The sequence below is a fragment of the Drosophila subpulchrella genome, unplaced genomic scaffold (genome assembly GCF_014743375.2).
Source record: "Drosophila subpulchrella strain 33 F10 #4 breed RU33 unplaced genomic scaffold, RU_Dsub_v1.1 Primary Assembly Seq82, whole genome shotgun sequence".
Lineage (NCBI taxonomy): Eukaryota > Metazoa > Arthropoda > Insecta > Diptera > Drosophilidae > Drosophila > Drosophila subpulchrella.
Window position 1 is genome coordinate 122,843 of NW_023665717.1, and position 22,158 is coordinate 145,000.

Consider the following 22,158-nt stretch of genomic DNA (forward strand, 5'->3'; position numbering starts at 1 on the left):
CATATAAACTATGGATATGCATAGAAAACCATACAAAAGTAAAAAAAAATTATGTATAGAAAAATATACATATATTTATATAAGTGAATCGTATGGATATGGCTTATAGGTATAATACCTATAAGGCATAATAATGTATAACAAGTAAATATACATTGAAATGTGAATGCATTGTATGGATATGGCATATAAATGCCATATATATAGAAATAAATTGTATATCAATGATATAACAATTATAAACCTAGTGAGGGGCGGCACTAGTGAATGAATCGTATGGATATGGCTTATAGGTATAATACCTATAAGGCATAATAATGTATAATATAATAAATATACATTAAGATATGAATGGATTGTATAAATATGGCATAGAAATGCCATATACATAAGAATAAATGGTAGAATTTACCCATATATCACTGAAACACGATATATAAACCTAGTGATAGCTGGCACTAGTACTGTAAACAGGCACGCAATAGTGCGTGGGGTAAAAAACTACTATAGGGAGGTGGTCGTTGGCGGGCCCCTCCTCGTATTGGTCAAAACTTATGTTATGCATATGAATTTGTCAATACTATATAGAACGCCAAGCATATCCATATAAACTATGGATATGCATAGAAATCCATACAAAAGTAAAAAAAAATTATGTATAGAAAAATATACATATATTTATATAAGTGAATCGTATGGATATGGCTTATAGGTATAATACCTATAAGGCATAATAATGTATAACAAGTAAATATACATTGAAATGTGAATGCATTGTATGGATATGGCATATAAATGCCATATATATAGAAATAAATTGTATATCAATGATATAACAATTATAAACCTAGTGAGGGGCGGCACTAGTGAATGAATCGTATGGATATGGCTTATAGGTATAATACCTATAAGGCATAATAATGTATAATATAATAAATATACATTAAGATATGAATGGATTGTATAAATATGGCATAGAAATGCCATATACATAAGAATAAATGGTAGAATTTACCCATATATCACTGAAACACGATATATAAACCTAGTGATAGCTGGCACTAGTACTGTAAACAGGCACGCAATAGTGCGTGGGGTAAAAAACTACTATAGGGAGGTGGTCGTTGGCGGGCCCCTCCTCGTATTGGTCAAAACTTATGTTATGCATATGAATTTGTCAATACTATATAGAACGCCAAGCATATCCATATAAACTATGGATATGCATAGAAATCCATACAAAAGTAAAAAAAATTATGTATAGAAAAATATACATATATTTATATAAGTGAATCGTATGGATATGGCTTATAGGTATAATACCTATAAGGCATAATAATGTATAACAAGTAAATATACATTGAAATGTGAATGCATTGTATGGATATGGCATATAAATGCCATATATATAGAAATAAATTGTATATCAATGATATAACAATTATAAACCTAGTGAGGGGCGGCACTAGTGAATGAATCGTATGGATATGGCTTATAGGTATAATACCTATAAGGCATAATAATGTATAATATAATAAATATACATTAAGATATGAATGGATTGTATAAATATGGCATAGAAATGCCATATACATAAGAATAAATGGTAGAATTTACCCATATATCACTGAAACATGATATATAAACCTAGTGATAGCTGGCACTAGTACTGTAAACAGGCACGCAGTAGTGCGTGGGGTAAAAAACTACTATAGGGAGGTGGTCGTTGGCGGGCCCCTCCTCGTATTGGTCAAAACTTATGTTATGCGTAAACATATGATTTTGTCAATACTATAAAGAAAACTTGTTTTGTACATACAAAACTAAATGAATTATATGGATATTGAAAAATAAATGGCATTATATCCATATAATGAAAATATACTTGTATTCTCTTATTATAAGAGAGAATACCGTATAGTTGGTTGGCAAAGACAATTGAAAATACCCGAATTGCAGATGATGGGTTCAAAAACTACTATAGGGTGGTGTAGCAAATAATATGAAGATGATATATCCATATAATGGATATACACTAGTATTCTCTTATTATAATAGAGAATACCATATAAATGGTTGGCAAAGACAATTGAAAATACCCGAATTGAAGTTGACGGGTTCAAAAACTATTATAGGGTGATGTAGCAAATAAAATAATGAAGATATATCCATATAATGGAATTATATGTGTATTCTCTTATTATATGAGAGAGTACCAAACGGTTGATTGGCAAAGACAATTGAAAATACCCGAATTAAAGATATTGGGTCCAAAAACTACTATAGGATGGTCAATGGGCCGGCCATCTACTATTGACGTGACAAAATACTGTCTGTCGGTAGAGAAGATATTAATCCGTCAAATTTGTTTCTTTATTCATTTATGAATATGAGACTTGGCTCCACGGTTAATATTTTAAGCCCAAAGATAATAATGTTGAAACAAAGGCCAAGGTTTCTATTATACATAGAATAACAAATTGTTTCCGAACTTTATCGTTAATCCAAATAAATAATTACAATTGAGGCAGGCTAATAATGATATATATTTTGTATTGATAATCTTGATATATATGTATATTGGTCTGCCATTATCACATACTGAGTTATGTGATAATTCCCTGCGGGGATAAATTAAAAGAGGTGTCCCTATATTAAAAGAAAATAATATATATATATATTATTTTTTCTAACGTACATATCATATATGCGCTCGGTTTTATATTATATATTACCAAAGAGTCTTATATGAATATATACAGATAAATTTTAAATTTATCATCAAAATACAAATGATTTAATTCAATATTTTATATTGGTTAAACAAAAATTGTACATGTGTGGATACAATAATGACGTATGTCGAACAAAAAAGATATTTTAGAATGAAATATGCAAATATAAAGAAAATTATTACGTATTACGAAAAAAATATTGTGTTTTTAACATCAATAATTAAAAAACTTGTTATTATTAGTGGCGGAACAAGTATATATTGTGAAAACAACAAACGTATACGAATGCTATATAAAAATGGCCGTATTCGATAGAAAACAATCTATAAAATTTATATTGCTAATTTCTATTCAAAAATATGAATGAAATATGAATAAAAACATTATTCTGGTTGATCCTGCCAGTAGTTATATGCTTGTCTCAAAGATTAAGCCATGCATGTCTAAGTACACACGAATTAAAAGTGAAACCGCAAAAGGCTCATTATATCAGTTATGGTTCCTTAGATCGTTAACAGTTACTTGGATAACTGTGGTAATTCTAGAGCTAATACATGCAATTAAAACATGAACCTTATGGGACATGTGCTTTTATTAGGCTAAAACCAAGCGATCGCAAGATCGTTATATTGGTTGAACTCTAGATAACATGCAGATCGTATGGTCTTGTACCGACGACAGATCTTTCAAATGTCTGCCCTATCAACTTTTGATGGTAGTATCTAGGACTACCATGGTTGCAACGGGTAACGGGGAATCAGGGTTCGATTCCGGAGAGGGAGCCTGAGAAACGGCTACCACATCTAAGGAAGGCAGCAGGCGCGTAAATTACCCACTCCCAGCTCGGGGAGGTAGTGACGAAAAATAACAATACAGGACTCATATCCGAGGCCCTGTAATTGGAATGAGTACACTTTAAATCCTTTAACAAGGACCAATTGGAGGGCAAGTCTGGTGCCAGCAGCCGCGGTAATTCCAGCTCCAATAGCGTATATTAAAGTTGTTGCGGTTAAAACGTTCGTAGTTGAACTTGTGCTTCATACGGGTAGTACAACTTACAATTGTGGTTAGTACTATACCTTTATGTATGTAAGCGTATTACCGGTGGAGTTCTTACATGTGCTTAGATACTTGTATTTTTTCATATGTTCCTCCTATTTAAAAACCTGCATTAGTGCTCTTAAACGAGTGTTATTGTGGGCCGGTACAATTACTTTGAACAAATTAGAGTGCTTAAAGCAGGCTTCAAATGCCTGAATATTCTGTGCATGGGATAATGAAATAAGACCTCTGTTCTGCTTTCATTGGTTTTCAGATCAAGAGGTAATGATTAATAGAAGCAGTTTGGGGGCATTAGTATTACGACGCGAGAGGTGAAATTCTTGGACCGTCGTAAGACTAACTTAAGCGAAAGCATTTGCCAAAGATGTTTTCATTAATCAAGAACGAAAGTTAGAGGTTCGAAGGCGATCAGATACCGCCCTAGTTCTAACCATAAACGATGCCAGCTAGCAATTGGGTGTAGCTACTTTTATGGCTCTCTCAGTCGCTTCCCGGGAAACCAAAGCTTTTGGGCTCCGGGGGAAGTATGGTTGCCAAAGCTGAAACTTAAAGGAATTGACGGAAGGGCACCACCAGGAGTGGAGCCTGCGGCTTAATTTGACTCAACACGGGAAAACTTACCAGGTCCGAACATAAGTGTGTAAGACAGATTGATAGCTCTTTCTCGAATCTATGGGTGGTGGTGCATGGCCGTTCTTAGTTCGTGGAGTGATTTGTCTGGTTAATTCCGATAACGAACGAGACTCAAATATATTAAATAGATATCTTCAGGATTATGGTGTTGAAGCTTATATAGCCTTCATTCATGGTGGCAGTAAAATGTTTATTGTGTTTGAATGTGTTTATATAAGTGGAGCCCGTACCTGTTGGTTTGTCCCATTATACGGACACTAGCTTCTTAAATGGACAAATTGCGTCTAGCAATAATGAGATTGAGCAATAAACAGGTCTGTGATGCCCTTAGATGTCCTGGGCTGCACGCGCGCTACAATGAAAGTATCAACGTGTATTTCCTAGACCGAGAGGTCCGGGTAAACCGCTGAACCACTTTCATGCTTGGGATTGTGAACTGAAACTGTTCACATGAACTTGGAATTCCCAGTAAGTGTGAGTCATTAACTCGCATTGATTACGTCCCTGCCCTTTGTACACACCGCCCGTCGCTACTACCGATTGAATTATTTAGTGAGGTCTCCGGACGTGATCACTGTGACGCCTTGTGTGTTACGGTTGTTTCGCAAAAGTGACCGAACTTGATTATTTAGAGGAAGTAAAGTCGTAACAAGGTTTCCGTAGGTGAACCTGCGGAAGGATCATTATTGTTTAATATCCTTACCGTTAATAAAAAATTTGTTTTTATTATAATAATATAATATATTATAGTAATACAAATAAAATATAAATTGCCAAAAATATGATCTTTTATAGATCAAATATAAAATTTCGAACAAGCAAATCGAAATAATAATTGTAATAATAAATATATTATTGCATTAAATAAGAGATAAATAAAATAAGCAAAAGCAAACAAATAACAAATTCGAACAAGCAAATCGAAATTATTAATTTATTTAATATTATTATTATATTGTATATTAAATGCAATTAATTAATAAAACACTGTGTGTATATGGACCATAATATACACGCGTTGCGATATGTATTGTTCATCTCAGTTATGCGCATACATTGGATAATGCAACAACCTAAAATGTACAATGTTGTACCTGATTATTACAGGTTAATGTTTTATATAAATTTCAATATATATCGCTAAAAAAAGTATTAATACCGTAAATGCCATTTAAAAAATACTTGATATATTATTGGTTATATGAAACTAAGACATTTCGCAGCATTCGTTTTAGGTATAAAAATCAATTTATTGAAGGAATTGATATATGCCAGTAAAATGGTGTATTTTTAATTTCTTTCAATAAAACATATATGACAAAATTACCAAACCAATATATAAAACTCTAAGCGGTGGATCACTCGGCTCATGGTCGATGAAGAACGCAGCAAACTGTGCGTCATCGTGTGAACTGCAGGACACATGAACATCGACATTTTGAACGCATATCGCAGTCCATGCTGTTATTGTACTTAATTAATTTTATAGTGCTGCTTGGACTACATATGGTTGAGGGTTGTAAGACTATGCTAATTAAGTTGTTTATATAAATTTTATAATGAAATTTTATAAGCATATGGTATATTATTGGATAATAATAATTTAATTATTATATTATTCATAATATTAACAAATATATGAAAAACATTATCTCACATTAGTAAATAATTTGAATGTGAAAAACGAAGAGAAATATTTTCTTTTTCAATCAAATAATACTGAGAAATGTCTAGCATAAAAAATTATCTAGAATTGTCTCTTATTAAAGATTAGTAAATAGAAAGCCGTTGACAATATTATTATTCTTCGTTGATTCGTTAGACCAAACAAATGCCATACAATATATAAAATATATAACGAATTTAATAAAATGTTTTATCATTATATATAAAGAATTAATTGCAAAAAAAGTTATACACAACCTCAACTCATATGGGACTACCCCCTGAATTTAAGCATATTAATTAGGGGAGAAAAGAAACTAACCAGGATTTTCTTAGTAGCGGCGAGCGAAAAGAAAATCAGTTCAGCACTAAGTCACTTTGTCTATATGGCAAATGTGAGATGCAGTGTATGGAGCGTCAATATTCTAGTATGAGAAATTAACGATTTAAGTCCTTCTTAAATGAGGCCATTTACCCATAGGAGGGTGCCAGGCCCGTATAACGTTAATGATTACTAGATGATGTTTCCAAAGAGTCGTGTTGCTTGATAGTGCAGCACTAAGTGGGTGGTAAACTCCATCTAAACCTAAATATAACCATGAGACCGATAGTAAACAAGTACCGTGAGGGAAAGTTGAAAAGAACTCTGAATAGAGAGTTAAACAGTACGTGAAACTGCTTAGAGGTTAAGCCGATGAACCTGAATATCCGTTATGGAAAATTCATCATTAAAATTGTAATATTTAAACAATATTATGATAATAGTGTGCATTTTTTCCATATAAGGACATTGTTAAATCTATTAGCATACAAAATTTATCATAAAATATAACTTATAGTTTATTCAAATTAATTTGCTTGCATTTTAACACAGAATAAATGTTATTAATTTGATAAAGTGCTGATAGATTTATATGAATACAGTGCGTTAATTTTTCGGAATTATATAATGGCATAATTATCATTGATTTTTGTGTTTATTATATGCACTTGTATGATTAACAATGCGAAAGATTCAGGATACCTTCGGGACCCGTCTTGAAACACGACCAAGGAGTCTAACATATGTGCAAGTTATTGGGATATAAACCTAATAGCGTAATTAACTTAACTAATAATGGGATTAGTTTTTTAACTATTTATAGCTAATTAACACAATCCCGGGGCGTTCTATATAGTTATGTATAATGATATTTATATTATTTATGCCTCTAACTGGAAACGTACCTTGAGCATATATGCTGTGACCCGAAAGATGGTGAACTATACTTGATCAGGTTGAAGTCAGGGGAAACCCTGATGGAAGACCGAAACAGTTCTGACGTGCAAATCGATTGTCAGAATTGAGTATAGGGGCGAAAGACCAATCGAACCATCTAGTAGCTGGTTCCTTCCGAAGTTTCCCTCAGGATAGCTGGTGCATTTTAATGTTATATAAAATAATCTTATCTGGTAAAGCGAATGATTAGAAGGCCTTAGGGTCGAAACGATCTTAACCTATTCTCAAACTTTAAATGGGTAAGAACCTTAACTTTCTTGATATGAAGTTCAAGGTTATGATATAATGTGCCCAGTGGGCCACTTTTGGTAAGCAGAACTGGCGCCTGTGGGATGAAACCAAACGTATGTTACGGTGCCCAAATTAACAACTCATGCAGATACCATGAAAGGCGTTGTTGCTTAAAACAGCAGGACGGTGATCATGGAAGTCGAAATCCGCTAAGGAGTGTGTAACAACTCACCTGCCGAAGCAACTAGCCCTTAAAATGGATGGCGCTTAAGTTGTATACCTATACATTACCGCTAAAGTAGATGATTTATATTACTTGTGATATAAATTTTTGAAACTTTAGTGAGTAGGAAGGTACAATGGTATGCGTAGAAGTGTTTGGCGTAAGCCTGCATGGAGCTGCCATTGGTACAGATCTTGGTGGTAGTAGCAAATAATCGAATGAGACCTTGGAGGACTGAAGTGGAGAAGGGTTTTCGTGTGAACAGTGGTTGATCACGAGTTAGTCGGTCCTAAGTTCAAGGCGAAAGCCGAAAATTTTCAAGTAAAACACAAATGCCATACAAATATAATTATATTATATAAATCAGCTAATTAATATACTTGAATAATTTTGAACGAAAGGAATACGGTTCCCAATTCCGTAACCTGTTGAGTATCCGTTTGTATTAAATATGGGCCTCGTGCTCATCCTGGCAACAGGAACGACCATAAAGAAGCCGTCGAGAGATATCGGAAGAGTTTTCTTTTCTGTTTTATAGCCGTACTACCATGGAAGTCTTCGCAGAGAGATATGGTAGATGGGCCTAGAAGAGCATGACATATACTGTTGTGTCGATATTTTCTCCTCGGACCTTGAAAATTTATGGTGGGGACACGCAAACTTCTCAACAGGCCGTACCAATATCCGCAAGCTGGTCTCCAAGGTGAAGAGTCTCTAGTCGATAGAATAATGTAGGTAAGGGAAGTCGGCAAATTAGATCCGTAACTTCGGGATAAGGATTGGCTCTGAAGATTGAGATAGTCGGGCTTGATTGGGAAACAATAACATGGTTTATGTGCTCGTTCTGGGTAAATAGAGTGTCTGGCATTTATGTTGGTCACTTGTTCCCGGATAGTTTAGTTACGTAGCCAATTGTGGAACTTTCTTGCTAAAATTTTTAAGAATACTAATTGGGTTAAACCAATTAGTTCTTATTAATTATAACGATTATCAATTAACAATCAATTCAGAAACTGGCACGGACTTGGGGAATCCGACTGTCTAATTAAAACAAAGCATTGTGATGGCCCTAGCGGTGTTGACACAATGTGATTTCTGCCCAGTGCTCTGAATGTCAAAGTGAAGAAATTCAAGTAAGCGCGGGTCAACGGCGGGAGTAACTATGACTCTCTTAAGGTAGCCAAATGCCTCGTCATCTAATTAGTCAGTTGTCAGTCATTGCTCTGGAGAGCAGACGTGTTTTTCGAGCGCTCCGTGTGACGGGTCAATTTCGGCAGTAAAACGCTTATTTCCTTGCTAAAAAATAGCATAAATATTCGCGCATTGTGTCCGCAAAATCATTCCGTGTGTTTTCTGCACAAAAAAAGTGGTAGGAAGGCCAAAATCGCGATTTTCCACCCCAGACAGTTCGAGAAGGTTCGACGTGCTGAGAGAGGCGCTCTCTCGGCGCTCCGTGTGTCAGGCCAATTTCGGCAATAAAACTCCTATTTTCATTGCTAAAAAAATAGCATAAATTTTCGCGCATTGTGTCCGCAAAATCATTCCGTGTGTTTTCTGCACATAAAAGTGGTAGGAAGGCCAAAATCGCGATTTTCCACCCCAGACAGTTCGAGAAGGTTCGACGTGCTGAGAGAGGCGCTCTCTCGGGCGCTCCGTGTGTCAGGCCAATTTCGACAATAAAACTCCTATTTCATTGCTAAAAATAGCACAAATATTCGCGCATTGTGGTCGCATAGTCATTCCGCGTGTTTTCTGCACGAAAAGGTGGTGGGAAGGCCAAAATCGCGATTTTCCACCCCAGACATTTCGAGAACGTTCGACGTGCTGAGACAGAGGCGCTCTCTCGGGCGCCCCGTGTGTCAGGGCCAATTTCGGCAATAAAACTCATACTTCATCGTTGTGAGAGAGGCGCTCTCTCTCGAGTGGCGCCTGCCTTATCTAGATAACATTTTGACAGCAGCGCGGTTCGCGTCCGCACTAAATTTGTAGCGGTTCGTGTCTCCGCAAATTGGTTGGTTTTTGGAAATCAGCTGATTTCATTCCGCCAGAGGCGACTACTCCAGGATTCATAGCATACATTCGGCGACTCCTCATCGCTGTATCACTCCGCCAGAGGGCGGCGACTCCTAAAACTTTTGCCTACATTTCGGCGACACCTCGTCGTCGATTTTTGTCAGCAGAGGGAAAGGAAATAAATAGTTCACTCACACAGTTAGCCGGCTGTGCTTGTTGGTGGTGCTGTCGCCATGGGTGACAATAGCAAACACCGGCAGCATGGAAGTGGACAACGCGGCTGTAGCCGCACTCAAAAAATGCACTTGGCAGGTTCTGAAGCCGAGAGTCTTACCAAAAGGAGTCAAAAGGAGTCTACCTCCCGGGTCGCCAGAGGCAATTAGAGGCGTAAAGAAAATCATCGTGGAGAAACGGGAAAAATTCTCCCAGCCCAACCCCGAGCTCCTCGAGCTCCTCGAGCCCCTCAAACATCTCTTCACCTGAGGAAGGTGAGATAAACTCGCCCTTACATTTTTCCTAAAAAGACCATAAAGAATAAGGCTGCCGTGAATCAAGACAAAAAGATGGATATTGGTCCTAGCACCTCTAACCGCTTCGCTTCTCTGCCGGTAGAGAGCAGCAATGAAAAGACCGTCGATAATGCCGAACCTAAAGCAGCACCCAAGCCCCCTCCAATTTTGTGCCGGATGTAGAAAACATTGGCGAATTTTTAAACGAACTGCGCACATTGGTGAATTCCGATACTTTCTCTTACAAGGCAACGGGAAGAGGCAACATCAGGCTGATGCCGAAGGACAGCACCACTTACCGAAAAATTGTTGCTCACCTGGACAACTGTCAAGTAGCTTTCCGTACCTTCCAACTGAAGAAGAGCGAGCTTTCCGCATTGTTGTCAAAGGACTACACCATACTACACCAATTGAGGAGGTCAAGCAAGCCTTTGTGAATCTCGGCCACAATGTGCGTGATGCTAAAAATGCAGTATCAAGAGTAACAAAAAATGCCATTGTCGATGTTTTTCGTCAACCTCGAACCAGCTCCAACAAACAAGAAAGTCTTCGAAACCAACAGACTGTGCCATGCCGTCGTCTCCATTGAGGAGCCAAAAAAGTTCGACGGAGTGGTACAATGCTTCCGCTGCCAAGCTTTTGGGCATACTAAGAGGTACTGCAAACTCCAACATGTCTGTGTCAAATGCGGATTATCACACGACTCCCTGAATTGCATGAAGGCAAAGGAAGACCCACCTGTGTGCGGAAATTGTGGTGATGAACACACCGCCTCCTACCGCGGTTGTAGAGTCTACGTAGAAGCCAAGAAGCGCTTCAGCCCTAAGCCTAAGGCAGTAACTACTTCTTCATCCAATCCTGCTCCACACGCAAATTTCCCAGCGAGCAGTGCCGCGAACCAAACAGGGAATCACAAATACAGTTACGCCAACGTTGCTAGGGCTGGCGCGGCTGGAAACTTCGACAATAATGGGCCAGTCCCCCCTTGATGCCTTGGAGGAGAGAATGATGCGCCGAATGGAATCCATGATGAACTCCATGTTCAATCAGTTCCAAAACTTAGTGATGACAATGCTCTCCAACCAGAACAATCATAAATGTCCATAAACACCCAACTTATAATATGGAATGCGAACGGCTTGGCTCGGAGCAAGCCCGAGGTCGAGCATTATATAAAGACCAACCAAGTAGACATCTTACTCGTGTCCGAGACACACTTCACCACCAGATCCCACTTTACCATTCCCGGCTACGAAATAATCAACGCATTGCACCCTGGCGACCGGATGCGTGGAGGAGCCTCTATTATCATCAGACGCGGCATTCAATACGAGGAGCTCGAGCCCGTACAACTGGAATGGATGCAGTGTGCGAAAATCCACCTTATAACGTCGCAAGGCAAAATTACCATCGCCTCCGCATACCTCCCTCCAAGATACACACTGAGCCAAAGTGATCTGTCCGACGTACTACTGAATCTGGGTCCTAGATTCTTAATCGGAGGCGACTTCAACGCAAAACATACCTGGTGGGGATCACGAACCGTCAACCCGAAAGGAAGCACACTTCTTGGATGCATCAGGGCACTGGGTTGCACCGTCTATTCAACTGGAGAGCCTACCTACTGGCCCACCGACCCAGCCAAAATTCCGGACCTCTTGGACTTTGCATTCAGCAGAGGAGTTGACCCCACAAAAATATCTACGGCTGCATGCCATGATCTTACATCCGATCACAGCATGGTCAAGATTTTGTATAACAACTCCTATCTGAGAAATCCAACTGCAGTCAAGCTCATCAGACGGAATACAAACATCCCGATTTTTAAGTCTTGGCTAGAAAATCATGTAGACCCCCAGCCAGTTTCTAGAAAGTCCAATAGACATCGACGAAGCGGTGGAGTACCTCACCAGACAGGTTCATCTGGCAGCAAGCATCGCAACTCCAGAGGCTGAAACCACGCGAACGGTGCACACCAGAGGCCACGAGACAACTATCTCTGGTCAACCGAGCTGGCAACAATGGTAAGCGAAAAACGGCGATTGAGGAGGGTCTGGCAGCTTAGTAGAAGACGGTCAGACAAAACAATCTACAACAGGGCTTGTAAAGACCTTAGTCAGGATGCTTCTTGATCTAAAAAGGCAAGTCCCTAGAAGCTTACCTCGCGGACCTTGAACCCTGCAGTGCACACCACAAGCTTTGGAATGCAACAAAGTATTAAAGCGACCCACACGGAGGATAGCCCCGGTCAGATCATCAACTGGAGCTTGGTGTCGTTCAGACCAGGAAAAAGCAAACGCCTTTGCCGACCACTTAAAGAGTAGTTTCCAGCCATTCGACCTGTGCGACCCAGTGGACTATCAAGAGACTCTTCATTTCCTGGATGTGGCGTGTCCCATGGACTTGCCCATTCCAGAAATCGACTGCGAGGAGATAGAGGAGGAGATAGCAACACTCAAACCATCAAAGTCTCCCGGGTATGATCGCCTGGATGCCGCTGCTCTGAAGTTCATGCCGCCGAACTGCATCGGAAACCTAAAGTTCATCATGAACCAAAGTCTAAGACTCGGTCATTTCCCAACACAATGGAAATGTGCCGAAGTTATCGTCATCGCCAAACCAGGTAAGCCTGAGGCCGAACTGGGATCATACAGGCCCATCAGCCTCCTGTCAATTCTCTCAAAAATCCTGGAAAAATTATTCCTGAGGAGATTGATGCCTATATTAGAAGAACAACATGTTATCCCAGATCACCAGTTTGGCTTCAGGCGAGCTCACGGGACTATACAGCAGTGTCACAGGGTAGTCAGCTGCATTCTAGACTCCTTCGAGACTAAAAGGGTTCTGCTCTGCAGCGTTCCTAGACGTCAGGCAAGCGTTTGACAGAGTATGGCACCAGGGCCTACTGTTCAAATTAAAGCACAGCCTGCCTACCCCTTACTATCTTCTACTAAAGGGCTACCTCGAAAATAGAAGATTTTACGTAAGGTGCAAACATCAGGAATCGCCTATCCACGAAGTGGCCGCCGGAGTTCCCCAAGGCAGCGTGCTAAGTCCTATACTATACTCGGTGTATACCGCGGACATGCCCATTCCCTCTGGTAGCCACAGCATGGTATGCACATACGCGGATGACACGGCTTTCTTAGTCTCCGAAGACTCCCTGCCAATGGCTGCGCAAGGCCTACAACAAGCTCTGTCCAACATAGAACCATGGCTAAAGAGATGGAATATCATTATCAACCCAGAGAAGTCTACGCATATAACCTTCTCTCTAAGGCCAGGAATATCCCCAGCGGTTTTTGTTAAACAATGCTGCCATACCACAACAGCCTTCAGTCAAATATCTGGGCCTGACACTGGACCGTAGACTAACATGGAAGGATCACATAGTGGCCAAAACAAAGCTAATGAAAACTAAAAAGCCGGCAAATGTGGTGGTTATTGCAAGAAGGAGTAAATTATCCTTAAAAAACAAATTTGCTCCTTTATAATAGCATAATCAAACCAGCGTGGATTTATGGCATTGAAATATGGGGCACTGCAGCCAGTTCAAATTTAAAAAAACTAGAAAGAGCAGAAAACAGAATCCTGCGTCAAATTCTAAATGCGCCGTTCTACGTACGTAACACCACAATAAAGAGGACTTAAAGCTTCCCACAGTGGTAGAAGAGGTAGCTAAATTCAGCAGAAGGCATCTGGATAAAATGGTAGCCCACATAAACCCACTCGCAACCAGAGTGCTGGATGGACAACCTCGGAGGTTAAAAAGACGACACCCTGCGGACCTGCCCTTCAGGGTCCCTTGATCCTAAGGCATCATAATTGATGTAACCACCAAAACTGACACACAAACTCACTAATCCACTCACACCTATCTTGTATAATCTTAATACACCTCAACACACAAAATATTGTTACCTCACACTCAATTTTATCAAAAAATTTAATCTATTGCCCCACCGGGCAGACGTAAATATAAAGTATCATATCAAAAAAAAAAAAAAAAAAAAAAAAAAAAATCTAATTAGTGACGCGCATGAATGGATTAACGAGATTCCTACTGTCCCTATCTACTATCTAGCGAAACCACAGCCAAGGGAACGGGCTTGGAATAATTAGCGGGGAAAGAAGACCCTTTTTGAGCTTGACTCTAATCTGGCAGTGTAAGGAGACATAAGAGGTGTAGAATAAGTGGGAGATATTAGACTTCGGTTTGGTATCGCCAATGAAATACCACTACTCTTATTGTTTCCTTACTTACTTGATTAAATGGAACGTGTATCATTCCTAGCCATTATACGGATATATTTATTATATCTTATGGTATTGGGTTTTGATGCAAGCTTCTTGATCAAAGTATCACGAGTTTGTTATATAATCGCAAACAAATTCTTTAATAAAACGGTGCATTTATGTATTTTTGATTTGAAAATTTGGTATAACTCCAATTACTCAGGTATGATCCAATTCAAGGACATTGCCAGGTAGGGAGTTTGACTGGGGCGTACATCTCTCAAATAATAACGGAGGTGTCCCAAGGCCAGCTCAGTGCGGACAGAAACCACACATAGAGCAAAGGGCAAATGCTGACTTGATCTCGGTGTTCAGTACACACAGGGACAGCAAAAGCTCGGCCTATCGATCCTTTTGGTTTAAAGAGTTTTTAACAAGAGGTGTCAGAAAAGTTACCATAGGGATAACTGGCTTGTGGCGGCCAAGCGTTCATAGCGACGTCGCTTTTTGATCCTTCGATGTCGGCTCTTCCTATCATTGTGAAGCAAAATTCACCAAGCGTTGGATTGTTCACCATGCAAGGGAACGTGAGCTGGGTTTAGACCGTCGTGAGACAGGTTAGTTTTACCCTACTAATGACAAAACGTTGTTGCGACAGCATTCCTGCGTAGTACGAGAGGAACCGCAGGTACGGACCAATGGCACAATACTTGTTCGAGCGAACAGTGGTATGACGCTACGTCCGTTGGATTATGCCTGAAACGCCTCTAAGGTCGTATCCGTGCTGGACTGCAATGATAAATAAGGGGCAATTTGCATTGTATGGCTTCTAAACCATTTAAAGTTTATAATTTACTTTATAAACGACAATGGATGTGATGCCAATGTAATTTGTAACATAGTAAATTGGGAGGATCTTTGATCACCTGATGCCGCGCTAGTTACATATAAAAGCATTATTTAATACAATGACAAAGCCTAGAATCAATTGTAAACGACTTTTGTAACAGGCAAGGTGTATGTAAGTGGTTGAGCAGCTGCCATACTGCGATCCACTGAAGCTTATCCTTTGCTTGATGATTCGATAATAAAGATGTTGCAAGCGGGCATAATCATTATGCTTGCTGGCAGCATCGCACGCCACTTTGTTTGTGGTGTGTAAGGTAGGGAAGAAAGAAATATAAAAGACCTAAATTGGAAACATCAATATATAAGTAAATATTGAACAAACAAAATGTATCGTCATCTTATTAGTGACGCGATGATAAAGTGGCAAACATATTCCATGTATAAATATTCCTATGGTATTAAAATTCAAGTAAAGAGGACATATATAAAAGTTTGTATATATGGTTCATTCAATGGTAGCAGCGGTTGGTTGGTTGGTGTCTGCTCCTCTTATTGTTCAAAACTTATGTTATGGTAGCAAGTCTATATCGTCATATTATTAGTGACGCGAAAAAGTAGTGGCAAAACATATTCCATGTATAAATAAATATTCCTATGGTATTGAAATTCAAGTAAAGAGGCCATTCAAGTAAAGAGGACTTATATAAATATAAGTATATATAATGGTAGCAGCGCGGTTGGTTGGTTGGTGTGTCTGCTCCTCTTATTGTTCAAAACTTATGTTATGGTAGCAAGACTGTATCGTCATATTATTAGTGACGCGAAAAAGTAGTGGCAAAACATATTCCATGTATAAATATTCCTATGGTATTGAAATTCAACTAAAGAGGACATATAAAATTACTATCAATGGTAGCAGTGGTTGGTTGGTTGGTGGTTGGTTGGCGGCTGCTCCTATTATTGTTCAAGACTTATGTTATGGTAGCAAGTCTGTATCGTCATATTAATTATTAGTGACGCGAAAAAGTAGTGGAAATCATATTCCATGTATAAATAGATTCCTATGGTAATGAAATTTTCAAGTAAAGAGAGGACCATTCAAGTAAGAGGACATATAAAAAGTAAGTATATGTTCCTCCAATGGTAGCAGTGGTTGGTTGGTTGGCGGCTGATCCTCTTATTGTTCAAAACTTATTTTATCAATATGAGTTTGGCAATACAATAAAGAAGACCAATCTAATCCATATAAAACTAAATGTATTATATGGATATGCTTAGGAAACCCATATATTCATAAAAAAAAATTATGTATAGAAAATTATACATATATCTTTTATATAAATGAATCGTATGGATATCGCCTTATGGTAGGTATAATAACTTTTTAAGGCATAATAATGTATAATATAGAAAATATACATTGAAATATAAATGCATTTTTATAGATATGGCGGCATATAAGTGCCATATACACAAGAATAAATAATAGAATTTACCAATATATAATTAAAATGAGATATATAAACCTAGTGAGGGGCTGCACTAGTATATGAATCGTATGGATATGGCTTATAGGTATAATACCTATAAGGCATAATAATGTATAATATAATAAATATAAATTAAGATATGAATGAATTATATAAATATGGCATAGAAATGCCATATACATACATAAGAATAAATGGTAGAATTTACCCATATATCACTGAAACACGATATATAAACCTAATGATAGCTGGCACTAGTACTGTAAACATGCACGCAATAGTGCGTGGGGTAAAAAACTACTATAGGGAGGTGGTCGTTGGCGGGCCCCTCCTCGTATTGGTCAAAACTTATGTTATGCATATGAATTTGTCAATACTATATAGAACGCCAAGCATATCCATATAAACTATGGATATGCATAGAAATCCATACAAAAGTAAAAAAAAATTATGTATAGAAAAATATACATATATTTATATAAGTGAATCGTATGGATATGGCTTATAGGTATAATACCTATAAGGCATAATAATGTATAACAAGTAAATATACATTGAAATGTGAATGCATTGTATGGATATGGCATATAAATGCCATATATATAGAAATAAATTGTATATCAATGATATAACAATTATAAACCTAGTGAGGGGCGGCACTAGTGAATGAATCGTATGGATATGGCTTATAGGTATAATACCTATAAGGCATAATAATGTATAATATAATAAATATACATTAAGATATGAATGGATTGTATAAATATGGCATAGAAATGCCATATACATAAGAATAAATGGTAGAATTTACCCATATATCACTGAAACACGATATATAAACCTAGTGATAGCTGGCACTAGTACTGTAAACAGGCACGCAATAGTGCGTGGGGTAAAAAACTACTATAGGGAGGTGGTCGTTGGCGGGCCCCTCCTCGTATTGGTCAAAACTTATGTTATGCATATGAATTTGTCAATACTATATAGAACGCCAAGCATATCCATATAAACTATGGATATGCATAGAAATCCATACAAAAGTAAAAAAAAATTATGTATAGAAAAATATACATATATTTATATAAGTGAATCGTATGGATATGGCTTATAGGTATAATACCTATAAGGCATAATAATGTATAACAAGTAAATATACATTGAAATGTGAATGCATTGTATGGATATGGCATATAAATGCCATATATATAGAAATAAATTGTATATCAATGATATAACAATTATAAACCTAGTGAGGGGCGGCACTAGTGAATGAATCGTATGGATATGGCTTATAGGTATAATACCTATAAGGCATAATAATGTATAATATAATAAATATACATTAAGATATGAATGGATTGTATAAATATGGCATAGAAATGCCATATACATAAGAATAAATGGTAGAATTTACCCATATATCACTGAAACACGATATATAAACCTAGTGATAGCTGGCACTAGTACTGTAAACAGGCACGCAATAGTGCGTGGGGTAAAAAACTACTATAGGGAGGTGGTCGTTGGCGGGCCCCTCCTCGTATTGGTCAAAACTTATGTTATGCATATGAATTTGTCAATACTATATAGAACGCCAAGCATATCCATATAAACTATGGATATGCATAGAAAACCATACAAAAGTAAAAAAAAATTATGTATAGAAAAATATACATATATTTATATAAGTGAATCGTATGGATATGGCTTATAGGTATAATACCTATAAGGCATAATAATGTATAACAAGTAAATATACATTGAAATGTGAATGCATTGTATGGATATGGCATATAAATGCCATATATATAGAAATAAATTGTATATCAATGATATAACAATTATAAACCTAGTGAGGGGCGGCACTAGTGAATGAATCGTATGGATATGGCTTATAGGTATAATACCTATAAGGCATAATAATGTATAATATAATAAATATACATTAAGATATGAATGGATTGTATAAATATGGCATAGAAATGCCATATACATAAGAATAAATGGTAGAATTTACCCATATATCACTGAAACACGATATATAAACCTAGTGATAGCTGGCACTAGTACTGTAAACAGGCACGCAATAGTGCGTGGGGTAAAAAACTACTATAGGGAGGTGGTCGTTGGCGGGCCCCTCCTCGTATTGGTCAAAACTTATGTTATGCATATGAATTTGTCAATACTATATAGAACGCCAAGCATATCCATATAAACTATGGATATGCATAGAAAACCATACAAAAGTAAAAAAAAATTATGTATAGAAAAATATACATATATTTATATAAGTGAATCGTATGGATATGGCTTATAGGTATAATACCTATAAGGCATAATAATGTATAACAAGTAAATATACATTGAAATGTGAATGCATTGTATGGATATGGCATATAAATGCCATATATATAGAAATAAATTGTATATCAATGATATAACAATTATAAACCTAGTGAGGGGCGGCACTAGTGAATGAATCGTATGGATATGGCTTATAGGTATAATACCTATAAGGCATAATAATGTATAATATAATAAATATACATTAAGATATGAATGGATTGTATAAATATGGCATAGAAATGCCATATACATAAGAATAAATGGTAGAATTTACCCATATATCACTGAAACACGATATATAAACCTAGTGATAGCTGGCACTAGTACTGTAAACAGGCACGCAATAGTGCGTGGGGTAAAAAACTACTATAGGGAGGTGGTCGTTGGCGGGCCCCTCCTCGTATTGGTCAAAACTTATGTTATGCATATGAATTTGTCAATACTATATAGAACGCCAAGCATATCCATATAAACTATGGATATGCATAGAAATCCATACAAAAGTAAAAAAAAATTATGTATAGAAAAATATACATATATTTATATAAGTGAATCGTATGGATATGGCTTATAGGTATAATACCTATAAGGCATAATAATGTATAACAAGTAAATATACATTGAAATGTGAATGCATTGTATGGATATGGCATATAAATGCCATATATATAGAAATAAATTGTATATCAATGATATAACAATTATAAACCTAGTGAGGGGCGGCACTAGTGAATGAATCGTATGGATATGGCTTATAGGTATAATACCTATAAGGCATAATAATGTATAATATAATAAATATACATTAAGATATGAATGGATTGTATAAATATGGCATAGAAATGCCATATACATAAGAATAAATGGTAGAATTTACCCATATATCACTGAAACACGATATATAAACCTAGTGATAGCTGGCACTAGTACTGTAAACAGGCACGCAATAGTGCGTGGGGTAAAAAACTACTATAGGGAGGTGGTCGTTGGCGGGCCCCTCCTCGTATTGGTCAAAACTTATGTTATGCATATGAATTTGTCAATACTATATAGAACGCCAAGCATATCCATATAAACTATGGATATGCATAGAAATCCATACAAAAGTAAAAAAAAATTATGTATAGAAAAATATACATATATTTATATAAGTGAATCGTATGGATATGGCTTATAGGTATAATACCTATAAGGCATAATAATGTATAACAAGTAAATATACATTGAAATGTGAATGCATTGTATGGATATGGCATATAAATGCCATATATATAGAAATAAATTGTATATCAATGATATAACAATTATAAACCTAGTGAGGGGCGGCACTAGTGAATGAATCGTATGGATATGGCTTATAGGTATAATACCTATAAGGCATAATAATGTATAATATAATAAATATACATTAAGATATGAATGGATTGTATAAATATGGCATAGAAATGCCATATACATAAGAATAAATGGTAGAATTTACCCATATATCACTGAAACATGATATATAAACCTAGTGATAGCTGGCACTAGTACTGTAAACAGGCACGCAGTAGTGCGTGGGGTAAAAAACTACTATAGGGAGGTGGTCGTTGGCGGGCCCCTCCTCGTATTGGTCAAAACTTATGTTATGCGTAAACATATGATTTTGTCAATACTATAAAGAAAACTTGTTTTGTACATACAAAACTAAATGAATTATATGGATATTGAAAAATAAATGGCATTATATCCATATAATGAAAATATACTTGTATTCTCTTATTATAAGAGAGAATACCGTATAGTTGGTTGGCAAAGACAATTGAAAATACCCGAATTGCAGATGATGGGTTCAAAAACTACTATAGGGTGGTGTAGCAAATAATATGAAGATGATATATCCATATAATGGATATACACTAGTATTCTCTTATTATAATAGAGAATACCATATAAATGGTTGGCAAAGACAATTGAAAATACCCGAATTGAAGTTGACGGGTTCAAAAACTATTATAGGGTGATGTAGCAAATAAAATAATGAAGATATATCCATATAATGGAATTATATGTGTATTCTCTTATTATATGAGAGAGTACCAAACGGTTGATTGGCAAAGACAATTGAAAATACCCGAATTAAAGATATTGGGTCCAAAAACTACTATAGGATGGTCAATGGGCCGGCCATCTACTATTGACGTGACAAAATACTGTCTGTCGGTAGAGAAGATATTAATCCGTCAAATTTGTTTCTTTATTCATTTATGAATATGAGACTTGGCTCCACGGTTAATATTTTAAGCCCAAAGATAATAATGTTGAAACAAAGGCCAAGGTTTCTATTATACATAGAATAACAAATTGTTTCCGAACTTTATCGTTAATCCAAATAAATAATTACAATTGAGGCAGGCTAATAATGATATATATTTTGTATTGATAATCTTGATATATATGTATATTGGTCTGCCATTATCACATACTGAGTTATGTGATAATTCCCTGCGGGGATAAATTAAAAGAGGTGTCCCTATATTAAAAGAAAATAATATATATATATATTATTTTTTCTAACGTACATATCATATATGCGCTCGGTTTTATATTATATATTACCAAAGAGTCTTATATGAATATATACAGATAAATTTTAAATTTATCATCAAAATACAAATGATTTAATTCAATATTTTATATTGGTTAAACAAAAATTGTACATGTGTGGATACAATAATGACGTATGTCGAACAAAAAAGATATTTTAGAATGAAATATGCAAATATAAAGAAAATTATTACGTATTACGAAAAAAAATATTGTGTTTTTAACATCAATAATTAAAAAACTTGTTATTATTAGTGGCGGAACAAGTATATATTGTGAAAACAACAAACGTATACGAATG

The 22,158-nt window shown here is 36.5% G+C and overlaps 1 non-coding gene and 2 pseudogenes across 1 annotated transcript; all 3 read left to right on the plus strand.

Annotated features, from left to right (window-relative positions):
- Window positions 1–3,120: 3,120 nt before the first annotated feature.
- On the plus strand, window positions 3,121–5,116 carry LOC119562692. The gene has a single exon (XR_005221960.1). It is a non-coding gene; the product is annotated as a small subunit ribosomal RNA (ribosomal RNA).
- A 656-nt stretch (window positions 5,117–5,772) lies between these two features.
- LOC119562672 lies at window positions 5,773–5,950 on the plus strand (annotated as a pseudogene).
- Window positions 5,951–6,349: 399 nt separating this feature from the next.
- On the plus strand, window positions 6,350–15,671 carry LOC119562656 (annotated as a pseudogene).
- Window positions 15,672–22,158: the final 6,487 nt, after the last annotated feature.